The 27,051-nt window shown below is 38.7% G+C and overlaps 1 long non-coding RNA gene across 2 annotated transcripts in view; it reads left to right on the forward strand.

Annotated features, from left to right (window-relative positions):
* LOC130924191 (uncharacterized) overlaps positions 1-27,051 on the forward strand; it is a 131,199-nt gene that overhangs the window by 96,015 nt on the left and 8,133 nt on the right. For both annotated transcript variants that reach the window (XR_009064838.1, XR_009064839.1), the window contains one exon: positions 14,432-14,527. This is a non-coding gene — a long non-coding RNA (uncharacterized LOC130924191). The remainder of the gene's footprint in view (positions 1-14,431; positions 14,528-27,051) is intronic.

The following is a 27,051-nucleotide window of genomic DNA, read 5'->3' on the forward strand; positions in this document are numbered from 1 at the left end:
CCCTGTAATCTTGTCTTACATGTCAGCGTGTCTTGTTTGGTAATATCGCCTCACATTGAAATCTTTAAAAACAGCGACTGTCTCTTTGCAAAAGAGGCAAGACACAGTTGTTGCATATTTTAGTGAAGAAATAGTCCAGTTTCCACCTATCCTGGAAGCGTCGCCCGTCAGTCAACTTCCTTTTTTTTTTGTTTATTGTCGCCATTTTAGAAAATGGAAGTCATGGGGCACACGGAGTAATGTTACTTAGCCCTTAAATACCTGCAACATGAAGCAATTATCAGAGAATCTCAAAATTTGAAAAATAAGGTCCTAATGAAACCTATTTTTCAAATTTGTAAAAAAAGTCAAAATGAATATGTGTAATAAGCGCTCTAATATCTATAACCCATGTTAAATCATGTTTTTTTTCTCAAGGAACCTGCAGGTTCATGTGTTGACTTGCATCCGTCATTTTTTTTTTTTCGAAAAGAAATGTCAAAGTTCCAAATTAGTCTCAAAATCATGATATTTTAGGTGTATCAAATATGATACATTTGGCAATAAAGGGTTATAGTGCTGCTGCCTTTTAGTGGGTAAATGAGGAGCAGCATTTCGTGTGTAAGCTACTTCATATGCTGGTTGCAGTACTGCTGACCAAGTTATTAAGTCTGTGCCAGACATTATTGGTTTTATAACAGAGGCTGGGGGCTGGATGAAATTTTACCACGGGCCGCATTTGGCCCCCGGGCCGGACTTTGGACATGTCTTAACTAATGTAATTATAAAGTATTTTTATGGGAAAATCCTGTTCCCAATAGGACCATTTCGACTTACAAACAAGGTCCTGGAACGAATTAACTTTGTATGTAGAGGTCCCACTGTATAAGTATTTGTTGGATTTTTCATCTTTTTTTTTTTCCACATGTGCTCAAAACGTTAGTTGTTGTGCTAGCTGAGGCTGTACTTCAGTGGGATCAGAAAATAGTGACTTGCTCGCCATAAGTGGCTCACCAACAAATTATATCTGGTCCACCTGAGGACTTTGATTAAAAACATTTCGAAACAAAATAATCCACCAACTATTCAACAGATTTCAGAGCATTTATGTAAAAGTTTTTTGGCAAAATACCATTTGCACCACATAGCACTATGTGCTGGAAATAGCAAATAGTGGCTTGAGGTAGAAATGTAACCTATTAGTCAAGTTTGCTCTTTGTAAAAACTAAACTTGCTCTGTGCCCTTTGCGTAGATGAACGTTGAAAATACTGTGAGTTCCATTAAAGCAAAACTAGGTAAATTTTCAACCTTTACAAATTAGGGTTTTATAAGTATTTTCATAACATTTGTGATCATATGTCAACGAGTTGAATGACACCTCTTTCATATGTTGAGGGGGTCTGTATCACTTTCACCAACACTAATTAACTTGGAGAAGGGTGGCAGGAAACCTGAATGGGAACCTTTTGAAACCTCAAAAAGGCGCACACGCCTCTCCCTCCTACAGCAAGATTTTTCTGCAGCCGTGATGCGAAAAATAAATGTATTAATCCGCAAAATCAGGTGAATCCTTAGTCCTTCTCATACGACAGTACGGCTGTATAGTGAAGAGGACTCCTTCCTCCGTACATGTCACAGCGCCCTCTTTCTCAACTCGAGACTGTTGCCGAAAGGCACTCATTTTAATGGCGCGGGATTAAAAAAACTAAATAAATATAGCGATCGCTTCCACACACATCCAAGCGGTTCATTTCATTCAGGAGCATAAAATACTGCGTGTATTATGAAATAAACATGCTTTTTCGTGTCACAGGCACTTTAAGACATAACACTACCTCTTTTGTCATCCAGTGTTGCTAAATTTGACCAAAACTAAAGTTACCGAGTGTTGCTTTAAATAATACAAATAGAAATACATCATTACAAACGGAACAGTCAAACATGTGCTCTCCACCTGAAAACAAAACAAAGACAACAAAGCAGACTTTTTCATTTAAATGTTAAACAACATAACTATCATAATACTGTGGCTGTACTCTGTTTAAGACAGCCACTTCATTACCCGTCTTTCGTCTGATTCTAGGCACAGAGAGGAATGGCATAAGTAACACAGTAATAGTCCCCTGTAGCAAACTCATTACATTTAAATTAATGAATCACCGTCGGATAAAATGAGTTTTTGGGAAGAAAGGCACGGTGATGAAAATGTTAATGGTTTAATTTAATATTTATCAACATCTAGGGCGTAGGTTTTGTCTCAAAATTGGTAGGGTAACCTGCATGTACCCTTTTTTGCTGGTGAAGGGAACTGGGAATAGTTACCTTTCTGGCACACACCATACAACTTGTTTGCATTACTCTAACACACTTAATATAATCAATCAGGGAATAGTATCGTTTCTCATATTTACTGTAGGACTGTTTGTATTACACTAACACACCTAATATAAAATAAATAGCACTTATACAATAGTTTAATGAAAAGAAGCAGAATAGAGGGCATAAAAGATACACAACGCCATCTTATCACAAAAGCCCAACGTGTGCGTCATGAGCAAAATTGACGCACGAGCTCTCTCAATCAGTTCTCCCGGGCAGTCCAGGACAAAGAGCAGGGCGTTCTGTCCTAAAACAAGTAGCATCGGAGAACGCCCGATATCCAACTGATAACACAACTGACAAGACTCCAAGAGCCCCCTTTGACGCTGAGGGGGCAGAGTCCACATCCTCGTTGCCCGGACAACAGTAACTCCCAAATCCTCCTTTTCTCGGGGACATTCCGATGTATCCGTTGTTTTGCGGACCTGGGATTTAACATTGCCTCTCTGTCGTCTGTTTTTGCCTTGTTTTTGACCATTGTCAACCAATAAATTGTCAACCTGTTTTCGGTGAGGCTTCTTTAAACTGTTCAAAATGGAGTCAGTACAAAGGGTTAACACCGGAGTGAACGCGCGGGATTGGCCCTCCTGGCCAACTTGCTGGAGCGGTGCCAGCAGAACGCCATTTGGTTCGGCTGTTGCTGTTCCGGCGGCTTGGCCGGCTTCACTGGGGACGGGACATTAATAAGACCAAACAGCTTATTGACCAGGTGTTATGGCTACGTTTCTCACGAATATGAACCTAATTAATTGATAGGCTAAACGATCAATGCAAAACTAAATCTGTATCGACTTCTACTAATGTTCATGTGTATTAATTTGTTCAGGTGACGAAACGTTCGATTCAAACCTTTTGTTTTCAAAAACTACCAAAGAAACATTTTGAAGTGCAAGTCCCTTTTATTTAAAAAACAAAAAAACAAAACGGGAGCTATCCAAGAATGGGTCTACTTCTGCGGGACACTGGAGCACCCCTCGACTTCAAATAAAGTACAGTAATAAAAAGTGATTTAGGAAAAAAATAATGAAACAGAAGAGATAACCTAGGACTGATCTACATCTGAGGCACACTAGATAGACTACCCCAAGACGCAAACCAAAGTACTCTCATGAAATTCAGATGTGTGATTTTATTTCCAAGATTTTTTTTTTACATGTCAGTTCAAATGTCACATGTCAGTGTTTGCAACAAAGCCGACCCATAGAGCGTTAAGGTGGCTTTCACTATTCACTGTGATAAACTCAAACACACGCTGCGTTCTAACACCGGATTTAGGTGTCAAATAAGACAAAGGTTTTACTGCATACAAACAGGCAGGAGTGTCTCGAGTGATTTGGTCGAAAGAAAATTCAAGGTAATATATTTTTCGCACCATGCATGCACTTTGAAACGTTGTGAATACAATAAAATGAATGGAAAAAAATTAGTGTAACTTAAGCTTGAAATATGTACGTAAAATAAATGATAACTGCCTTTTTTTTTTTGCTTTATACCAAGTGTCTAGACTGTTTGATGTTCATATCTACAGAAGTGCCGCGATTTAGGCATGTTTGCAAGAATTTTCAACTTAAAAAGCTCTTAGTTCCGTGACGGCCGCCATGTTGGATTAAACAACACCGTAACTTTGGCTTGAAATATTTAAGTAAAATGAATGATAACTGCCAATTTCTTGCTTTTAACCAAGAATCCAGACAGTTTTATGTTCGTATCTGTAGAAATTCCGCAATTTAAGCATTTATTTGCAATAATTTTCAACTTAAAAAGCTCTTTGTTCTGTGACCACCGCCGTGTTGGTTTAAACAATACCATAACTTTGGCTTGAAATATTTATGTAAAATGAATGATAACTGCCGATTTTTTGCTTTTAACCAAGAATGTAGACTGTTTTACATTCGTATCTATAGAAATTCCGCGATTTAAGCATTTATTTGCAAAAATTCTCAACTCCAAATGCTCTTTGTTCCATGACAGCCACCGTGTTGGATTAAACAATACCATAACTTTGGCTTGAAATATTTACGTAAAATGAATGATAACTGCAAATGTTTTGCTTTTAATCAAGAATCTAGATTGTTTTACGTTAGTATGTATAAAAATTCCACAATTTAAGCATTTATTTGCAAGAATTTTCAACTTAAGAAGCTCTTTGTTTCGTGATGGCCGCCGTGTTGGATTAAACAATACCGTAACTTTGGCTTGAAATATTTACGTAAAATGATTGATAACTGCCAACTTTTTGCTTTTAACCAATAATCTAGACTGTGTTACATTCATATCTACAGAAGTTCCGCGATTTAAGCATTTATTTGCAAGAATTTTCAACTTAAATCGCTCTTTGTTCCGTGACGGCCGCCATGTTGGATTAAACAATACTGTAAATTTGGCTTGAAATTAGGGCTGTCAAACGATTAAAATTTTTAATCGGGTTAATTACAGCTTAAAAATTAATTAATTGTAATTCAAACCATCTATAAAATATGCCATATTTTTCTGTAAATTATTGTTGGAATGGAAAGATAAGACACAAGATGGATATATACATTCAACATACGGTACATAGGGACTGTATTTGTTTATTATAACAATCAACAAGATGGCATTAACATTATTAACATTCTCTTAAAGCGATCAATGGATAGAAAGACCTGTAGTTCTTAAAAGATAAATGTTAGTACAAGTTATAGAAATTTTATATCAAAACCCCTCTTAATGTTTCCGTTTTATTAAAATTTGTAAAATTTTCAATCAAAAAATAAACTAGTAGCTCGCCATTGTTGATGTCAATAATTACACCATGCTCACTCATGGTACTAACCCATTGCATGGTATACCAGACTCACCGCTGTTCCAGCGATTGAGTCTGGCGACCGTCCGGCGGATCAAATTCCGAGGGCGGAGCAAGCCACAGCAAACAGACAGGGGAGTGGACCAATCAGCGACGGGTAGACGTGACGTTGTTAAAGCGACAAGTAATTAGCGTGAGCGGAGAAGTTTATTCAACATGGCTAGCGCAAGCCATGTTGACTGTTGTCAATGACTTGTTTCGATGTGTTTTTGGTAATTTAAAACTGGTTTTACTGCGGATTGGATCATATTCTTGGCTCTCCCGTTCGCCATCTCTGTTGTTGTAGACGACTTTCGGCGTGCAAGAGTGACGTTACTCGTTAAGAACATGTCACGCAAATAAAGGAATCTGATTGGACGATTGATTTCGTACCTTGCTCGAGAGGCCGTTAATGGGCTGGTTCCCAGACTATTTCTCACAGTGTTTGAAAAATACAGGGAGAATAGTCTTGCTGTGCCAAGCAAAATAACGCATAAAATCAGTTGGACCCAAACACCAGCAGAGGGCGCTAAACACCAAAAAACAAGTAACAAGCGGACATTACACTGTACTGTCGTTTTAGTCAGCGTTAATTGCGTCAAATATTTTAACGTGATTAATTTAAAAAATTGATTACCGCCCGTTAACGCGATAATTTTGGCAGCCCTAGAAAAATGTACGTAAAATGAATAAATGCCAATTTTTTGCATTTAGCCAAGACTGTTTTATGTGCGATTTAAGTATTTATTTGCAAGAATTTTCAACTTAAAAAGCTCTTTGTTTTGTGTCGGCCGCCATGTCGGATTTTGTGTCTCGACACAATAGCGGAATTCAACCTAAATAAGTTGTGACTATATAGAGAAAAATGCAAATATTGCTTTTGTTGAATAAAATAAAGATGATTCTGCATGCTTTCCGTTAGTATTAAATTTCTGATGTGAAAATTGAGAGATTTATTAGCTGTTGAAAAAAGAATAAGTTGCTATTTTAAGCAAACACTTATATTATCTGTTGAATATAGATATTCATCCTGAAAATATAGGTGGTTATCTCTGCATTTGTTGATGTTTGTGAATTTAGAGTAAAATTTGAGAATTTAATAGCAATTTCAAGTTTTGTTATACTTGTATAAAAAAAAAAAAATAATCTTGATTTTATTAAAGAACAACTTCCAAATTTTTTAGGCTGCTAGCAGCTTTGCTTTTGAAAATATTTGAATTTTAAGTTTTTGTGTCCCGTCAACAAATAGTGAAGTCTATGGAAGGGGGTGAAGATACTGATGATGTCAGTGCACGTGTACAGTCCGTTTGTTAAAACATGTCTTTAAGTAGCAACCTTGTACACGGACCAAGTTAGCTCAACATTATTCAAGAATCTTGTCACCTATTCACTACTCTAATTATAGAAACGCATTTATTACTCCAATTGATGCACGTCACCATGTTGTTTATGACCAGGATGAAAGAGGATCAGCAGGAATCAAGTTTTTCTGGTGCTGCCACCTACACATTGGGAACGCATACTACGTCGGCAAATTGGAGGTTTCGTGCGCTTTTGTTCCGTGTTTTCCCCACACATAATGGTCGTGTAAACGCGGAATTAAAAATGCCATTGTTGCGTTATTGCGTGAGATCGTTGTCTTGTGAACGTGGCCTAAATCAGCATGAATCAAACACTGGCAAAAGCAACACAAAGCAAAAAACCGCCCGATTATAGATTGTTAGTTTTGGCTCCGCATATCAGCAAGCAACAAGTGATAAATATTTCATTTTATTTGCTCAACCTTTCATTATGATTAAATAGGCCAAGGCTGTTCGAGATGCTATTTTCAACAAATAAATGTTCTTCAAAATATTGCTGCACCCAATCAGTGTGACAACCGCTAAAGGCCTGAAAGAAAGTGTGAGGGCCCTTACAAAAAACTGAGAATACGATTAAAGAAGCAAACACACCGAGGAATGCGCGAGAAAAAAAAAAAAAAAAAAAAAAAAAGGAATTACAGAGCAAGAATAAAACGGGAGCAACACAGCCCCCCGAGCTCTGGGTCCTGATTGGTGGGCCTCCTCCTCTCCTTGGCTCTTGCCTCCCCTCTCATCTCAGCAGGGGGCATCGCAGTCGCCAGGGCCCCCGTAATGCTTCCTGCCGCTGCCTGGATTACATGCAGCATACGTAATGGCGTCCCTGGCAGAGCGGATGTGAAGAGTGTAAGCGTTAGGATAGCCTTTTATGTTCTTGTAGTCCTTTAAAAAAAGTTCCATAACAAGCTGTGGTGATGTTGTGTATCTGTATAGTACTGAATTCTATCAGAGTACACAGTTTCATTGAGTGGATAGAAATACCTTGTATTTGAAGGGATCCAAGTCTTGATGGATTGAATCGCATAGAAATACATTTTAAGAACTTATTTTTGCACTATCATGCGCACCTTAATATAAGTCACACCCAATTAATTATCTATTCATAAATAAGCAACACTGGACTACAAACTGCAGAGATATTCACACCTTAAGACTACTATTGTCACAATACACGATAGTCATAGAAATACAAATACCATTTTTGATATTACGTTTCTTCCTCTAGCCAAGATCATAAACGGAATTTAAGCGGGGGGGGGGGCAGGTCCCCCCTGGTGGCCAAAAAGTGTCATTGCATGTAGTTGACTTTCCTACATACAGTGGGGCAAATAAGTATTTAGTCAACCACCAATTGTGCAAGTTCTCCTACTTGAAAAGATTAGAGAGGCCTGTAATTGTCAAACATGGGTAAATCTCAACCATGAGAGACAGAATGTGGGAAAAAAAACAGAAAATCACATTGTTTGATTTTTAAAGAATTTATTTCCAAATTCGAGTGGAAAATAAGTATTTGGTCACCTACAAACAAGCAAGATTTCTGGCTGTCAAAGAGGTCTAACTTCTACTAACGAGGTCTAACGAGGCTCCACTCGTTACCTGTATTATGGCACCTGTTTTAACTCATTATCGATATAAAAGACACCTGTCCAAAATCTCAGTCAGTCACACTCCAAACTCCACTATGGCCAAGACCAAAGAGCTGTCGAAGGACACCAGAGACAAAATTGTAGACCTGCACCAGGCTGGGAAGACTGAATCTGCAATATTTAAAATGCTTGGTGTAAAGAAATCAACTGTGGGAGCAACTATTAGAAAATGGAAGACATACAAGACGACTGATAATCTCCCTCGATCTGGGGCTCCATGCAAGATACCACCCCGTGGGGTCAAAATGATAACAAGAACAGTGAGCAAAAATCCCAGAACCACACGGGGGGGACCTAGTGAATGACCTACAGAGAGCTGGGACCACTGTAACAAAGGCGACTATCAGTAACACAATGCGCCGCCAGGGACTCAAATCCTGCAGTGCCAGACGTGTCCCCTTGCTGAAGCCAGTACACATCCAGGCCTGTCTGCGGTTTGCTAGAGAGCATTTGGATGATCCAGAAGAGGACTGGGAGAATGTGTTAAGGTCAGATGAAACCAAAATAGAACTTTTTGGTAGAAACACAGATTCTCGTGTTTGGAGGAGAAAGAATACTGAATTGCATCCAAAGAACACTATACCCACTGTGAAACATGGGGGTGGAAACATCATGCTTTGGGGCTGTTTTTCTGCAAAGGGACCATGACAACTGATCTGTGTAAAGGAAAGAATGAATGGGAGGACGTATCGAGAGATTTTGAGTGAAAATCTCCCTTCATCAGCAAGGGCATTGAAGATGAGACGTGGCTGGGTCTTTCAGCATGGCAATGATCCCAAACACACAGCCAGGGCAATAAAGGAGTGGCTTCGTAAGAAGCATTTCAAGGTCCTGGAGTGGCCCAGCCAGTCTCCAGATCTCAACCCCATAGAAAATCTGTGGAGGGAGTTGAAAGTCCGTGTTGCCCAACGACAGCCCCAAAACATCACTGCTCTAGAGGAGATCTGCATGGAGGAATGGGCCAAAATACCAGCAACAGTGTGTGAAAAGCTTGTGAAGAGTTACAGAAAATGTTTGGCCTCTGTTATTGCCAACAAAGGGTGCATAACAAAGTATTGAGATGAACTTTTGGTATTGACCAAATACTTATTTTCCACCATGATTTGCAAATACATTCTTTAAAAATCACACAATGTGATTTCCTTTTTTTTTGTGATTTTCTGTTTGTTTTTTTTCACATTCTGTCTCTCATGGTTGAGGTTTACTCATGTTGACAATTACAGGCCTCTCGAATATTTTCTATTGGGAGAACTTGCACAATTAGTGTTTGACTAAATACTTTTTTGCCCCACTGTATATAGAAGTTGTAAAGCAATAAAACTGCAACAAAAATGAATGAAATGAACAAAATACATATCTTGATAATGGGTCAAAATAATTTTTCAAACAGATTATGTGACTAGCACCTTAGACGGTCATTTGCTTTGCATAGAATTTTACCCACATAAATACAGTATATTAGCGGAGGGCAATTTTATTTTCAAATGATTTTTTTTTTTCTTAGATTGAAAATATTTTTTTTTTGATTGAAGCAACTTTTTGGGGGATTGAATGATTTAGACACAAATGCCCTACCCATAATATGGCCCAAACACAAAAAGAATTGCTTCAAAGTAAACTTTTATGACGAAAAACTGAGTGTTCAAATGCAAATTTTTCGATCTCAAATATTTTTTCGCATTCAAAAACTTTTTCTATGATTTTTTTTTATTTTATTTTTTTTGATTGGAGTGATTTTTCTTCAATAAAAAGAAAGTTGCTTCAATTAAAGAGTTTTTTGTTTCAAATTTATTTTTGCATTTTTTTTTTTTTTTTCTCTGGAGTGAGGTTTTTTTGGGTTGAAATATATATATGTTAATTTAAGCAACTTTTTTTTTTATTTTGAAGCTACTTTTTTGGGGGGTGGGGGGTGGGATTGAATACTAAAGACACAAATCCATCTTCGGCTGACTATTACTAAATGAAGCTCGGCCCCCTATGGTAAGGCGTGACGCAAAGAATGACGAAGTGTCAGGTCAATAGGTTATGAAGTCTATGTATTGGAGTAAATCTTTTTGTAATTTGACAAAGTACGGTCATTTTTGGAGTAGTGAAAAGTTTAATATTGGTAGTGAGTCGCAATAACAGTCAATTGTGGAGTGAATCGTCATCATTTCAATGAGTCACTTTGTAATGGTAGAAAATTGAACTGTAATAAGGGTCATTTCAGTTATAGTCAGGGCCGGCCCAGGCCATTTGGGGGCCCTAAGCAAAATAATGCAAAGGGACCCATATTTTGGCCCACCATTTCGTCACAGTGTACTGTGAAACCCATACATGCAATCCAACCCATACGTCCATATTTTGTATATTAATCAGATTTTGTTGCACTGCATACTTCAAACTTCTCACCCCAACTGATTGTCAGTACCTACAGTAGATAGCGCCAAAGCTTTTTCTAAAAGAGGAAAGAAAGAAGTTAAGGAAGAACTTTTATTTTTTTAAGCTTGTAATCAAGTCTCAAAACTCACAAAAGTCAAATAAAGCAAACCGTATTAAACAAAATAGAATACAAATTAAACAATTGCCAGATTGGGGGCCCCCTAGTGGTCAGGGGCCCTAAGCAGCTGCATAGTCTGCGTATAGGCTGGGCTGGCCCTGGTTATAGTTGTGTATATGTTGTAATTGGTATAAATCATACGATAATTGAGGTAAGCCTATTTATAGTGTTGACTGAATGAAATTGCATTTTCAATCAATCTGGCTTTAAACAGAATAAATCACATACCGTAATTTTCGGACTATAAGCCGCTACTTTTTTCTTTCATTTTGAATCCTGCGGCTTATAGTCCAGTGCAGCTTATTTGTTGATTTATTTGGTTTCATAGGCAACACATGCCTCCTAGCATGCATTGCAGCACTACAGATGTAATAATCAAAATTCATGTACTGTGCTAATTATTCAGTTACTGTTCCAGTTGTTTCATTAATTGCTTGTTATGGTATTAACACTTTATGTGAGCGCGGCATCATAAGACCGTCATAATTATGACATGACACTATCTTGGGCATCACTTAATGCTTATGACAGATGTCTTTAAGTGTCATCCGGCAAATTATGTTACTAACTCCATTTATGTTCAAATTGGATCTTTTACATCCATTCAAAATGGAGATAATTTGCCAAATAAGACTAAATGACATCTGTTATAAGCATTCATTAATGCTCATGACAGTGTCATGTCATATTTATGATTGTCTAATGACAGTCTTATGGCACCACTGTGAAATAGGCTTACCAAATACCATAACTAGCAACAACTGCAACAGTAAGTGAATACATAATGAGCACAGAACATGAATTTTGATTGTTATTTACATCTGTTGCACTGTAATGCATGCTAAGAGGCATGTTGGACAACAAGTGTTAACAGCAGGTGGTAGAAGAGGTTGACTGTCTCCCCCAAGGGAGCAGTGATGGCCAAATGAAGCTTCTTGAAGCAAAGAAGCTTTACAGCCAATTGGTTCAAAGCTTCATGGTGATTCAGTTGGTCTTCTGACCGTCGTATGATGGCGCTTTCCAAAGAAGTGTTACCGGTTAATATCTCTTGGTGTAAATGTAACCGGTTGAAACACGCTCCCACCTCTTTGACCAGGCTGGGACGCGAACCCACGCCAACAGTGCAGGGACCCTAACCACTGCGCCAATAAAGCTCGAGCCAACGGCGCAGCCGTTAGCGTCCCTACTTGAAGGCATCGGAGGGAAGGTTTTCCACGCTTCGCTTCACACACACGGACCTGCCTGTACCCGCGATCCGCTCCCACCTCTCTGCCCAGGCTGGGACGCGAACCCACAACGCGCTGCACAACGCGTTCCACGTCAACAGTGCAGTACGGTGGCTGAGAGGTGTCAGGCGAAATGCAAAGTCCAAACACTTTGCAAATAGAAAAAGCACGAACCCCGATTGCAAACGCTTTGCACGAAAAAGCACGAATGCAAACTGACACAACAAGATCCCCAATTCAAGTTCAAGTTCAAGCGTGATCGCAAATTGGCAAAAGCACGAACCCCAATTGCCACAACACGGCAGTAAATGGCTCGCAGCACGAATGCAAATTGCCACAACACAATCCCCAATTCCTAAAGCGCAATTGCAAATTGGCAAAAGCACGAACGCCAATTGCCACAACACGGCAGCAAATGGCTCGCAGCACGACCGCAAAAGGCTCGCAAGACAATTGCAAAGACACAGTTACAAAGACGAAGTTTAAAAAAAAATTAATAAATAATAATAAAGACGACACTATTGCTATATGTGCTTTGTGACCATCTCTACGGGCCTCCGTAAAGTTGCCCCCCCAACAGACGCAAATTTATATAAAAATGATGTTAATCGTTTGTGCTGCAACGGTTTCGTAGATACAGTATTATGCTTTTATTTTTGATATTTATTAGTCAGAAAGTCACTCGTAGCTTTTTCATAGCTTAGCTCCCGCAGCTAATGGAGCGTACCAACTCTGTCAATAACAGAGGGGTGTCCTAACAAGGCTAGCACGAACGTAGCGCAAACAAATTCGGGTCCATTTTGCAGTAAATTGGGGGCTTAGAGGGATGTCATCACTCGAAATTAATATCTCAAGCCCCCTAATTTACAGCAAAATGGACCCGAATTTGTTTGCGCTCCGTTCGTACTAGCCTTGTTAGGACACCCCTCTGTTATTGAGAGAGCTGGTATGCTCCATTAGCTGCAGGAGCTAAGCTAAGAAAAAGCTACGAGTGGAGTCCCCACTCGTAATTAATTTAGAGGGATGTCATCACTCACTCGAAATTAATATCTCAAGCCCCCCAATTTACTGTAAAATGGACCTGAATTTGTTTGCGCTACGTTCTGTTATTGAGAGAGTTGGTACGCTACATTAGCTGCGGGAGCAGAGCTAAGAAAAAGCTACGAGTGACGTCCCCACTCGTAATTAATATCTCAATAAAAGCATGATACTGTATCTACAAAACCGTTGCAGCACAAACGATTAACATTATTTTTATATAAATTTGCCTCTAATGGGGGGGGGGGGCAGCTTTACAGAGGCCCATAGAGATGGTCACAAAGCACATTTTGCAATCGCGCTTTAGGAATTGGGGATTGAGTTGTGGCAATTTGCATTCGGGCTGCGAGCCATTTGCTGCCGTGTTGTGGCAATTGGGGTTCGTTCTTTTGCCAATTTGCAATCGCAATTTAGGAATTGGGGATCGTGTTGTGGCAGTTTGCATTCGTACTTTTTATCTTTTGCAAAGCGTTTGCAATTGGGGTTTGTGCTTTTTCTATTTGCAAAGTGTTTGGACTTTGCATTTCGCCTGACACCTCTCGGCCACCGTATAATTGTCTAAAATTGCATGATAATGTTTGTGAGAGTCATTGTAATAGTTTCACCGGTATGGTAATTTGTGTCTTTCTTATAATAATAGGAGCGAATTGCTCCTGTTCTTAATGCCGTCTTTGTCAGAAGTTATGTCGGCATTCTGATGTTCAGGAACTAGTTGTTGAACTATTTTGCTATAATGGTCCACTTCCTCCTCACTTCACACCCATCACCTACGCAGCAGCAGGAAGGCCTTTGCTTGATTGGTAATTGCCAAAATTGATCTAGAACTTGCATTTATCCCACCTGGATTTTAATTTGTCATCTTTTCAAATGACTGTGGATAATTGCGTAGCTTTATCCAGAGCCTGCACTTATTTGGTCGTTTATCACTGATTCAGATGACTATATCCGAAGCCTGCGTTTTATCGAGCTTGGTTTTGATTTTTGAGGGATTCACCTATGCAGACGACAACTTGGCTTTATCCGGAACCTGAATTTATCTTGCTTGGGGAAGGGTTTTTCAAGGTCACATACCTCTGCATGTTTTTGTCACTCACTCTGACTTTATCAGTGTTATTTCATCATACCATTGGAATGGTGGCGTGCACACGAACACACACATTGTGAAACCACCAGAGGAGCTGACATAAAAGGCTGAAAAAAAGTTTCCCAAAGAAAAGTTTAAAGTCATAAAAAAAAAAAGAGTGCGGCTTGTGGCATGCTGTACAGGTTTCATCATCTAATAGAAGAAAAGACACAGGCGGTGTGCCTCAGTTTGGGGTCGGGAACCCCAGAGGGGGATGGTGGGGGTGTGCTTTAGGGTCTAAGCGTGATTAATGAAAGGTGACAGTTTATGTAATCTAATCTCCTGATATTTGATTACACCCATTTCTTTTTATTGCAGACTAATGGACTGTGTGCGGCAAGGCGAGACTTCCGGTGATTGGTCGTTTAAAGAAAGAAAATGAAGCGGAGCAGAATGACCGCACCACTTTATGAGGTACACCTGCAACAGAATGAGATCCAAAGCACCAAAAAAAAAAAAAAAAAAAAAATCTATCGTTGGATTGTAATACACTGGTCCAGTTTCTCGTCTTAGTCTTTTCGACGAAATTACGAAAAATAAATTCGTCTGAGTCATATATTATTCATTTCAAAATGTGTTTGTCTTCGTCTAGTTTTAGTCAACGTAAACAGAAAAGTTTCATCTAGTTTTAATCGACAATTACTCAAAATATTTTCATCTGTAGACTTCAAAAGTTTTACTCCATGAATAAATGATAAAATAAATAAAAGGTTTCAAACTACAGGTAGTAGTTACGGCATATGTCACTTCCCCTATTCCCCGTTCATTATAAATTTTTGATGTGAGTGCACGAATTCTGCAGAGATGCCAGAGCAACAAAAGAGACAAAAAGTTTTGTCTGAGGAGGAAAAAAAAGGGAGGCAACCAGGATATACAGAATAAACATCGGCCTGGCTTTCACTCGCTGGCATGACGTCCCCCCCTCAACCGAGTTTGTGAGTGCTGACGAGTTCGGGTGGGGTGGTTAGCCACAAAGTTGCTAACCGTCATATGCTATTGTTTTGCCACAACTTCATTACCTTATTAATATTCATCCTTCACACAGCCGCTGGAAACAGAAATTGGAAATTGTTTAATCCACCAGCAGGCGACCGGGAGATTAATTTTCAATTGATTGATGATTTTACGACACTATGCAGGTGTGCGCTAGTCCTCATGGGAAATGCAGCGCTGGTCCTCATGGGAAACGCAGTCTTCCGTAAGGCAAAACACTACCGCTTTTGCCCGCCGGCGTCTCCAAAATCAACTAAAACTGAAAAGTTACCAAATGATGCTTTAAATGATACAATATCAAAAAAAGCTAATTTCAGTATAGGGTACCACGAACAGAAAGAAATGTAGTTCTCAAAAGATAAATGTTAGTACAAGTTATAATTAGGGCTGTCAAACGATTAAAAATTTTAATCGAGTTAATCAAAGCTTCAAAATGAATTAATCGTAATTAATCGCAATTCAAACCATCTCCCAAATATGCCATATTTTTCTGTAAATTATTGTTAGAATGCAAAGATTAGACAAGACGGACGTATACATTCAACATACTGTACATAAGTACTGTATTTGTTTATTATAATAATAAATCCACAAGATGGCATTAACATTATAAATATTCTTTCTGTGAAAGTGTTCCACGGATAGAAAGAATTGTAATTCTTAAAAGATAAATGTGAGTACAAGTTATAGTAATTTTGATAGTTTGTATATTGTGACTAAATATTGCCATCTAGTGTATTTGTTGAGCTCAACTAAATGTTTGAATAGAGTATTATTTTGCATAGCTATTTTGATTGGGAATGCCAGTTCTCTTTGCGACCCCTGAACCTGGTGCAATCAAAGAACAATCAATATCTTAAACTACATCATGATTACTAAAATTTAACAGTGACTTTTCTTATAATTGAATGTAGCAGTTTTGGCAATTTCTATCATGTCTTTTGATGGCTGCACTTCAGCTCGCAATTCAGTTTGACTTGAAGGTAGTTCATTAATGTGTCCAATTAGAAATTAAAATGGTCAATTGATAAAATTAACTTACCGATGCAATCTTTGAGTCAGGGAACATTTCTTTATTAGCTTAGTGTTATTTTTAGGGCTGTCAAACGATTAAGATTTTTAATCGAGTTAATCACACCTTAATTAATTAAGCATAATTAATCGCAATTAAAACATCACTAAAATATGCCATATTTTTCTGTAAATTATTGTTGGAATGGAAAGATAAGACACAAGACGGATACATACATTCAACATACTGTACATAAGTACTGTATTTGTTCATCATAACAATAAATCCACAAATAGCATTATTAACATTCTTTCTGTTAAAGTGATCCTAGAATAGAAAGACTTGTAGTTCATAAAATATAAATGTGAGTACAAGTTATAGTCATTTTATTTTAAAACCCTCTTAATGTTTTCGTTTTAATAAAATTGGTAAAATTTTCAATTAAAAAATAGACTAATAGCTCGCCATTGTTGACGTCGCCGAGCGGGACGTCACATGGGCTCCCTGCCGTTCTTCCACAGTGTCTTTAACTACGTAAGGTAGTGATAGAAATCAACCACAAGGTGTCAAAGGCAAGTTTTAAATTAATTAGAGATCTAGCCAAGGCAAATCTGAGTAAGTTTTTTTGTGTATTTTGCATAGCTATTTTGATTGGGAATGCTAGTTCTTTGCATTGAGCGCTTTTCTTTTTGTGAACATTATTTTATTTTTGAGAGATAGGAATATTATTTTTGTTGTGCTTTCAAATGATACTGTAGCAACTTAAATGTTCTTAACTGCCCAAATGCATGATGGGAATTTGAGCATCCATGAGTCACAGTGGTGGCTGCAAATGGCATATCTTCTCTGCGTTGTGTTCAATACATGGTGTTAAGAAAAAGATCATGTCCAGTCATTCTTCCCCATGTCGCTCGCCACAATAGTTATAATTGTTATGGTAGAAATGCCACAGCTTATACCAATAAATACCACTGCTCCAATAAATTCCTGTGTTACCAATTCGTCCTTCTTGTTAATTGGCGGTGCTTTCAACTCCTCACCGTAGTGACCGTCATGTTGGCTCGTTGTCGTCGGTTGGCTCGGTTCGTCCGATTTCCTCCTTAGGAAGGCGGCGGCGTACATATAAACACTGAGAAGTGTTGGATGGCTTTTTGTGGGTACTTTTATTAACAAAACAAAAGCATGTGGGGGACGCAGCACTTGAGCCTGCGCTAACTGCGCACTTTCTCTACTCTCTCGCTCCCTCACTCGCTTGCCCATTTTCTTCCTCCCTGCTCAATCTGACAATGCCGGTCACATTGAAAATAACAGCGGCCCCTTGGCGGGTGCCGGTAACACCTGCGTCCACTCCACTTGCTTGTCTCTGCCCTTAGCTCTCAATATACTTCAAACAGCGCCATTGTAGTCTGTTTGCGGCAATGCTTGAGTGGGTCGTTCCGCGCATGCGTTAATTGCGTTAAATATTTTAACGTGATTAATTTAGAAAATTAATTACCGCCAGTTAACGCGTTAATTTTGACAGCACTAGTTATAATAATTCGATATTAAAACTTCTCTTAATGTTTTCGTTTCAATAATTTTTGTAAAATTATTTTAGCTCGTAGGTCGCCATTGTTGTCGACGTCACTGACGTCACAGGGCCACACTGCCGGAATTCCACGTGTCACTCTAAAGTAGGGCTGTCAAAATTGTCGCGTTAATGGGCGATAATTTTTCAATTAATCACGTTGAAATATTTGACGCATTTAACGCACATGCACCGCTCGTACAGATTAAAATGGCAGCACAGTGTCATGTCCATTCGTTACTTGTGTTTTTTGGTGTTTTGTCGCCCTCTGCTGGCGCTTGGGTGCGACTGATTTTATGGGTTTCAGCACGATGAGCATTGTGTAATTATTGACATCAACAATGGCGAGCTACTAGTTTATTGTTTGTTTGAAAATTTTACTAAAATTTTATTAAAACGAAAACATTAAGAGGGGTTTTAATATAACATTTCTATAACGTGTACTAACATTTTTCTTTTAAGAACTACAAGTCCTTCTATCCATGGATCGCTTTAACAGAATGTTAATAATGTTAATGCTATCTTGTTGATTTACTATTATAATAAACAAATACAGTACTTATGTACAGTATGTTGAATGTATATATCCTTCTTGTGTCTTATCTTTCCATTCCAACAATAATTTACAGAAAAATAGAGATGGTTTGAATTGCAATTAATTACGATTAATTAATTTACAAGCTGTGATTAACTCGATTAAAAATTTTAATCGTTTGACAGCCCTACTCTAAAGAAAAAAAACAAAACATATAGTTATTTAAATACAAGGTGTCAATGGCGAGTTTTAAATTAATTGGGGCTCAAGCCAATGAGTGTGTTTTGTCCCTTGACTGACGCAGTAGTTTTCCTTTAATCCACAATTTGGTGTAAGGCAGAGAGAAAGGAGAGTGGACACAGGCGTTCAGATTGTTAGCTCGGACTGCCCCGTTTATTGGCATAAGCTTCAGCAACTCCTTCACAACACACCTTCACAACACACATAAGTATCATATAGTGAAAATACAACAAAAATAATAATCTCTAAAAAATATTGTTCACAAAAAGAAAAGTGTTTCAATTTGTATTAATGAAGCCCTATTCACACACAGTTAAACAATAATGCAAAGAGAACTGGCATTCACAAATTCACAATTAAAATATATATGCAAAATACACATAAAACGTACTCAGACTTTGGTCAAATTCTATTTAAACATTTTAGCAACTTGTTTAGCTCGACAAATACACAGGATGGCCATATTTAGTCACAATATACACAATATATACATAATATGATGCTGGGAGCCATTATCAGGAGTCCTGTGAAGACAACACTCTACGACGGGGTCAGTCGAGGGACAAAACGCACTCATTGGCTTGAGCTCTTATTAATTTAAAACTTGCCAATGACACATTGTGGTGTATTTAAATCACTACCTTACATAGGTAAAGAGTGACACTGTGAAAGTACGACAGCGTGGCCATGTGACGTCAACGCCGTGCAAAGTCAACAACAATGGCGAGCTACTAGTTTATTTCTGGATTTAAAATTTTACAAATTTTATTAAAACGATGACATTAAGAGGGGTTTCATATCAAATTATTGTAACTCGTAACAGTTATCTTTTAAGAACTACATGTCATTCTATCAGAGGTACCCTTTAAATTAAATTGAAATGAATAAAAAAAGACCTACACTCTGATTACGTCCCCAAATATAATTATTATTATTATTATTTTTTTTCTCCATAATAAACTCATTGCATGCCATTGACGGCGATGGAAGCCCAATTAATTTAAACTGGAAGGACTGACCACGAAAGCCATAAACGCTCATCTTTCAGTGCCATTGACGCCGTCCAATCCATTTGGGCTAGTAGGAGTCCAAATTGATTGATTGTTTAGTACCGTCAATGGCAGTCAATGATTTAAATGAGTGCCCTTTAAGGGCTAAATAAATAAATAAATAAAACTTAATTTGTGCATGAAAGGGTTAAATCAATGAGGCAATTATATGTCGTTCAAAGTCTTGGCCACGTCGCTTTGAGTGTGATCGACTATGACTGGTTGTCATCTGTGCGTCCGCCCGTCAAGGTGACAGCACGTCACTCTTTCATTCGTCGGAAGTGGTGTTCCTGGGGAAACTGAGGTTGATTAGCACTACAAGAGTATGCTAACGATGCTACGTACAGCGGTAGGCAAACGCATTCAACACTGAATGGAAATTAGTGAACCGATGCCGTTCAGCTTATTTATATTTTCATAACTACATGCAGTAAGGGCAAAAAAAGAAGTCTCACAAATATGTATATGAATCATACTATGCTGTAGTTGGAGAAAATCCTTTTGAGTCACATCATGAATTGCAAGGATAATAGGCTTTTAATGTTGTGAATTACATCACATCATTACAGTGGAATTTTCGGACTAAAAGCCGCTACTTTTTCCTTCATTTTGAGTCCAGTGCGGTTTATTTGTTGATTTATTTGGGTTAATTGGTAACAATTTATCTGACAGCAGCGTCATAAGACCGTCATAATTATGACATGACACTATCATGAGCATTACGGAATGCTTATGAGAGATGTCATTAAGGGTCATCTTAATTATGTCAAATTATGTCACTAACTCCATTTACAGTATGTCCGACTTGGATCCTTTACATCCATTCAAATGACATCTGTTATAGGCATTCGTTATTGCTCATGACAGTGTCATGTCATTATTATGACAGTCTCATACCGCCACTGTCATATAATGTGTTGCCAAATACCGTAACTAGCAATTAATGAAACAACTAGAACAGTAACTGAAGAAATAATTAGCATGAATTTTGATTGTTTTTTTACATCTGTAGTGCTGCAATGCATGCTAGGAGGCATGTTGGACAACAACAGTGGTGGAAGCAGAGGTTCACTGTCTCCCCCAAGGCCCCATGGCCAAATGAAGCTTCTTGAAGCAATGATGGTGGTTCATTTGGTCTTATGACAGGCATATGATGCCTGTCATAAGTCATAAGTGTTGCTGGTTAACTCATTTGCTCCCAGAAACGTATTCTATTTTTAAAAGCTTCATTGGCCCCAAAACTTTTGCGTTTTTTTTTTTTTTTTTGCAAGAAGAACCTATAGCTTGCGATCTATAACAAAAAAACAAAAAACAAGGCTCCAAACCCATTTTAAAGCAATAAAACTGGCCACTGGAGGGCAGTGGCGCATTTTGTAAAGACCCACAACCCGATTCAACAGCAATGAATGGCCGGGCAGCACGGTCGGAGCGCTGGCAGCAATATGCCAGGCGGCGGACGACCGAACAAAATAACTGAGAGGATGCCTGGAATGCCTGGCGCTGGACGACGGAGCAAAACGACTGAGACCACCGTGCAGGGGGCTCGCCAAGCAGACCCCGCAGAGATTAAAAAATAATCCATCTTTGTGAGACAGACAACAATGAGGGAAAAGTTTACACGGCAGACGCGGAGACAACGGCGTCATCTCGGCGACAACAGGCGTCATCTCTCAGTAGTCATGTGTAAAAAAATTGTTACTTTGCTATCAAAAGCTCGATTCGTCTTGTTCATTATATTTTGCAAAAGGGAAACATTATTCAGATGTTTGGGATGTAACTAATGCAAAAAGTACCGGTGTTAAAATCAAAGTTATGTTTGAAATGTATGCGTTTACAAAAAGCTCATTTTCTCCGTTTTTTTCATCAGAAATTGGAAAATTGCTCAAACTAAGCTATTTTCTAATGCTGGTTTCGAAAGAATGGAAAGAGATTAGGGTTGTTCTGATCATGTTTTTTTGCTCCCGATCCGATCCCGATCGTTTTAGTTTGAGTATCTGCCGATCCCGATTTTTCCCGATCCGATTGCTTTTTTTTTTTTGCTCCCGATTCAATTCCAATCATTCCCGATAATTTTTCCCGATCATATACATTTTGGCAATGCATTAACAAAAAAATGAATAAAACTCGGACGAATATATACATTCAACATACAGTACATAAGTACTGTATTTGTTTATTATGACAATAAATCCTCAAGATGGCATTTACATTATTAACATTCTTTCTGTGAGAGGGATCCACGGATAGAAAGACTTGTAATTCTTAACGGATAAATGTGACTTTGTATATTGTGACTAAATATTGCCATCTAATATATTTGTTGAGCTTTCAGTAAATGATACTGTAGCCATTTAACTGTTCTGCCCAAATGCATGATGGGAAGTGCAACCATGACTGTGCGTAGTGGCACCAATTGATATATCTTCTCTGCGTTGGGAAATAACATAGGGTGTTGAGTAAAAGATCACCTATACTACCTTTCTTCCCCACATTGCTTCCCACGATATTTCTAATTGTTGAGAGAGGGATAGTAAGGCTTTAGCCAATTAAAAGATAGCTCCAAAGGCTGCCAAAATTCACACTCCTCCTACACTGCCTTTTAGTTCTATATAAAGGTATAACGGCGCCATTCTAGATAGAATGCGACGAAGCGTGAGTGGGTCATGCAGCGCATGCGTTAATTGCGCTAAATATTTTAACATGATTAATTTTTAAAAAATTAATTACCGCCGTTAACGCGATAAATTTGATAGCCCTACTTTAAGCCAAAACTAAAGACTCTGGATGAGTGTAAGACACTTTGTAACGTTAAATACAATTAGAAAACGATTTAAATTAAAAAAATATATATATATATTAAAAAAAGTCATGTCCCATATTTTTTTGCAGATTCCGATACTTTGAAAATGACGTGATCGGACCCGATCATTCGGCATCCCGATTGATCGGGACATCTTTAAGAGATATTAACTTTTTTTCTGCTGAAAGAAGAGAGTCTAATCTTTCTTTTGGTGGGTTCCATGTTTACATAGACCCTACCCACGTGACGTCACAACTCCGCCCTCCTGACTGGTGCCGCCCAATTGTCCGTCAACACATCGTGTTTACCTGTTACGGCTACGTACATTCCTCCTATTTACGGCGTGTTTTTCTGCTCGTTAACATTAATAATCAAAATGGTGAAGGCATGTGTGGCGGTCGGTTGCAATAACAGAGAAGATAGACGGAGAGACTTGAAGTTCTACCGGATTCCGAGAGACCCCGGAGAGGAGAGCGAGATGGGCTGCTGCAATTCGACGAGAAAACTGGGCTCCAAACGATTGCCACAGATTATGTAGTAGTCATTTTATATCTGGTAAGATGCATTTAATATATATTTAGAGGGTTTTGGGCTGACAACCACAATTATGATCATTGCTAGGCTAATCGCCGACAACATACACGTATGTATGTAGTGAGAGTGCTATCGCTAAACCATTAAAACATACACATTAAAAGCCCTAGCTCCATTGACAAATGACATGAAATACATTAGACTTGACAGTGGATGTTAGCAAGAACAAAAGATTTTGAATTGAAAATTTCGTAACTTACCTTTCCAAGCACAAGATAGATTCCTGCCGAATTTTCGTGGACGAGGACCTGTTTCACCCAACCAGCAACGAAGTATTTATAAGCCTCCAAGCTTCGTGGGAATAGGCTGATTTTGTGTGAACAAGATAGTTGTAAATATCAGGGTAGCTAGCAGATGTCAGGCAAAGACGGCGAAGATAGCGGGTCGAAAAACATCGATTTAGGCATCAAATATGGATCTGGCGAATGGATAAACTGAAGCTTTTCCACATAACGCCTTTTATGCAACGCATCCAGTGAGTTTACGGCATCCGAAAGCACCGGGTCTTCCATGAAATGCATTATAAATTGCTCGATCAATTGAGACCATTGATAATACAGACACAAAATGACGGACAAGGGGTCGGAACAATACAGCGATCACGCGATTTTGTGACGTCTGTGGGTAGGGTCCATAGAACAGAATTTTCTGTGGGCCTTGCAAAATCCGTCAAAATCCAGAAAAACGGCCAGGAGCGAAGGGCCTTGCTCTGGTGAAAATGGCTTGGAGTGAATGAGTTAATATATTTTGGTGTAAATATCCCATAATACAATGAGGAAAGCTGCGGCACATATAGTCAGGTGCGCCTTATAGTGCAAAAACTACAGTCATCAGATAACTGTATGAATCATTGGTGATTTTATCACGTTGTACCTGTAATAGGGTCACATTGTACAGTTTGTACTGAATATTCTAGAGCGTATTCCAAACAGGGTAAATGGTACTTAATTATTATTGGAATGACTGGCATCGCATGGTAATTAAAACGAAGCGTTTCGAATCAGCCAAAGAAGTGAGCTTCATTTCATCTCCTGCCTTCACTGCAATGTCAAACAACGGAGTAGTCTTTGAACCTTACTGTTCTTGAAATAGTATCACAGAGTCCAGGTTTTTTCGCAAACTCAGAACCATACAGCTTTTGAACGCGGAAAGACTGGACTGGACCAAACTGTATTGTTCGGGCGCAAAGGTCGTTGACTGGTATTTTTGCCCTCCAAACACTTGTAGCCTTTCCAATTTGAAAATATCACCTTTATGTCCCTTGAAAAACACGCAAAGCTGTTACCTTGGAGACCAATAATTAGCCCGGTGGGGCACATTAGTGTCGATTGTAGCTTCAGGAACAGGAACGACCTCCCACTGTACCCCTATTTCTGACAGTGAGCTGAGTGGCCTTGATAGTCCTCGTTAACTGGCCTCACGCAGGTCCAAAGCAGCCCTGCCAACAGTGACTTGGCGGCGCGGCTAATGAGGCCCGAGGCTGCTCGTGAGATGTCCATTTTTAGGATTAAGAGGCATTACTTGGTGTTATCGGCACCTTTTCTGTCCTGGAGGAGTTCAAACACTTACATTTGAGACCACTAATTAGCACCATTGGGTACATTGTAATAGGTTGTACCTTGAGGGGAAAAAAATGGACTGCTGTCCGCCTATTTCTACATGTAAACTCAGGGAAAAATAAACAGATTACTTTCATGTGGCCTCGTTCAGTACCGACTGTTGTTATGCGTAGGTTAAAAACACACAAATTCCTGTTTCGATATTCACAAGCACTGTCATTTGCATTTTTCTGAATACATAACCCTTTTCGTGTATTTGGCTTATTCTGAAACACCCTAAAATGCTGGAAAATTGTCTAAGAACTATTTAGAAAAGTTGGAGGTAGTGTGAAAAAAATTGTGAAGCTTTGTTTATATTAAGAAACAATATTTTTAGCTGACAAGAGTCGGAAATTTATAACTTGCAACTCGACTCGGACTTGACGAAACATACAGCAGATTTGGAATTGACTCGCTGACTTAAAACTCAAATCGACTTAGGAGGCAATGACTCGAGACTTGACTTTAGTCAAAAGGCGATGACTCAATTTGGTTATGGACAAGCTGACACGGAAAATTTGGAGCGTGCGTTGCAGCTCCTTGAGGACCACCAATGCAAGTTCTGTAGTTCGCAGAGTACCGTATTTTTTTTTCATTACTGGCATTTACTTATTTAATGCCATTGACGGGCATGTTTGTCCATTCTGTTGATGCCAATGTACTTGGATGCCATTGACAGCCATAGATGTCCAAATTTTTTCGCATTCAATTTCAATGGCAAAAAAACAATGTCCCCAAATCAACAGAAAACGACCAGATATGAATAGGCCACGCCCCCAAATGACCTGCTTTGACCAGGCCATGCCCCCCAAATGACCATATGATTTGGCCACGCCCCCCCAAAGTCCCCAAATGACCTGTTATGACCAGGCCACGCCACCCAAATGTTCCCAGATGACCTGATGATTTGGCCACGCCCTCCAAAAGTCCCCAAATGATCTGATATGACCAGACCACGCCCCCCAAATGTCCCCAAATCAACAGGAAGTGACTTGATATTGTCTCCAAAATGTCCCCAAACCAACCTGGGCGGGGCTAAGATCTGTATCTCCACACGGCAAATTTTTCCAGAAATTGCAGTTTCTAGTTTATTTTTAAAATTTTCATTACTATTATTATCCTGTTTTTGTGTGTGTAAAGTTACTGACCCCAGAAGTAGGTATGATCTGAGGTTTGTGTAAGCGGTACCCAGGAAGGGATAAAAACCAGGTGTTGTGTATAGTTATTGAGCCCATAAGTGATGAAAACGAAAAAATGTCCCCGCAAGTCGGTCTGTAATCAGATTGATGCCTCTTTACTTTGTCTAAGTGGAAATTTAAAGTGATTTTTGCATTGTGCAATTTTCGAGGATGCTCCCTGATTTTTTTCAGTGCTCTACGACATTCAGAAAGGGTGGTCCCCATAATGCACGGTCTTGTCAGGTGTCCCTACAATGACAGAAAAACAAGGAGAGGTGTGTGTGTGGTTCGTGTAAAATAGACGAGGACTTGCTCATGACACAAAGAAACGTAACTGTTTTTTCCTTGGAATTGTGGCAAAGACTAAGTGTTATCAACCTATTCTTTTTTTAATTTTGTTTTTCTTTTTCCCACTTATACCAAATGTGCCATGAAAAAGACTAATTGATTTGTTAGTTTTGATGTGGCTGCAAATTATTAAATCGTGTCAATATATACAAAAGCTAAAATAAAAAGATGTATACAAAAAAAACTTTAGGAGCTTAAACAAAAACCTTATATTTGTCTTAACAGGGAGCAGTTGGATTCAGCCATGTTCAATGAGTTAGGTCATATTCACTATTGCCACTAGAGGGCTGTGTATCCACCCAAATCAATAAAACTAAATGTAAACACTTTCAAAAAAAAATCAATAAAACGCCACTCTAATTAAATGAATACTCGAACCAGCAAAATTTTGATTCAAAGCTTTTTATCTAATCGTATTACTCGAGTTAATTAATAGTTGCAGCACTAGTTCGAATCTGACTGATATCATAAACATATTGAAAGCTATAGCTATAGCATATTTTCATTTGAATGAGTCAATTTTATTGGGTCATAATTGGAGGAAATTATACAGTATGTAATACACCTGGTTTTCCAGTGTTTCTGTGGGTATGCCATAAACACCATGGTGACTTCAAACAAACAGAAGCAGCAGGATTGAAGTTCCTATTGAATCAAACTATGAATTTAGCATCCCGCATCTCGGAACGCTCGTTAAGGAGGAATCACTCAGTTATAAGTTCTCTAGATGAAGAGCTCTTCTGGCTTGTGGTCTCACTCTCTTTCCAAAGCACATCTGAGGATAAATCACGCTCTTCTTCTTCCGTCTTTATCACGCCGCCACTCTTGCGACGTTTACATTTCGCAGCCTCTTTATCATTAATTCTGATTTATTTGAAAGTGTGGAAGCGTCCCTTGAGGGTGTTTCTGATCTCTGGTGGAGGATGCACTAATTAAACTCAAATGGACTTCAACAAACCCTTATAAGTCTCAGATTTAAGCCACAAATGTATTTGTTGGTAAAACCACATGGCTAAGATCAGAT

Source organism: Corythoichthys intestinalis, chromosome 11 (assembly GCF_030265065.1).
Source record: "Corythoichthys intestinalis isolate RoL2023-P3 chromosome 11, ASM3026506v1, whole genome shotgun sequence".
Taxonomy (NCBI): domain Eukaryota; kingdom Metazoa; phylum Chordata; class Actinopteri; order Syngnathiformes; family Syngnathidae; genus Corythoichthys; species Corythoichthys intestinalis.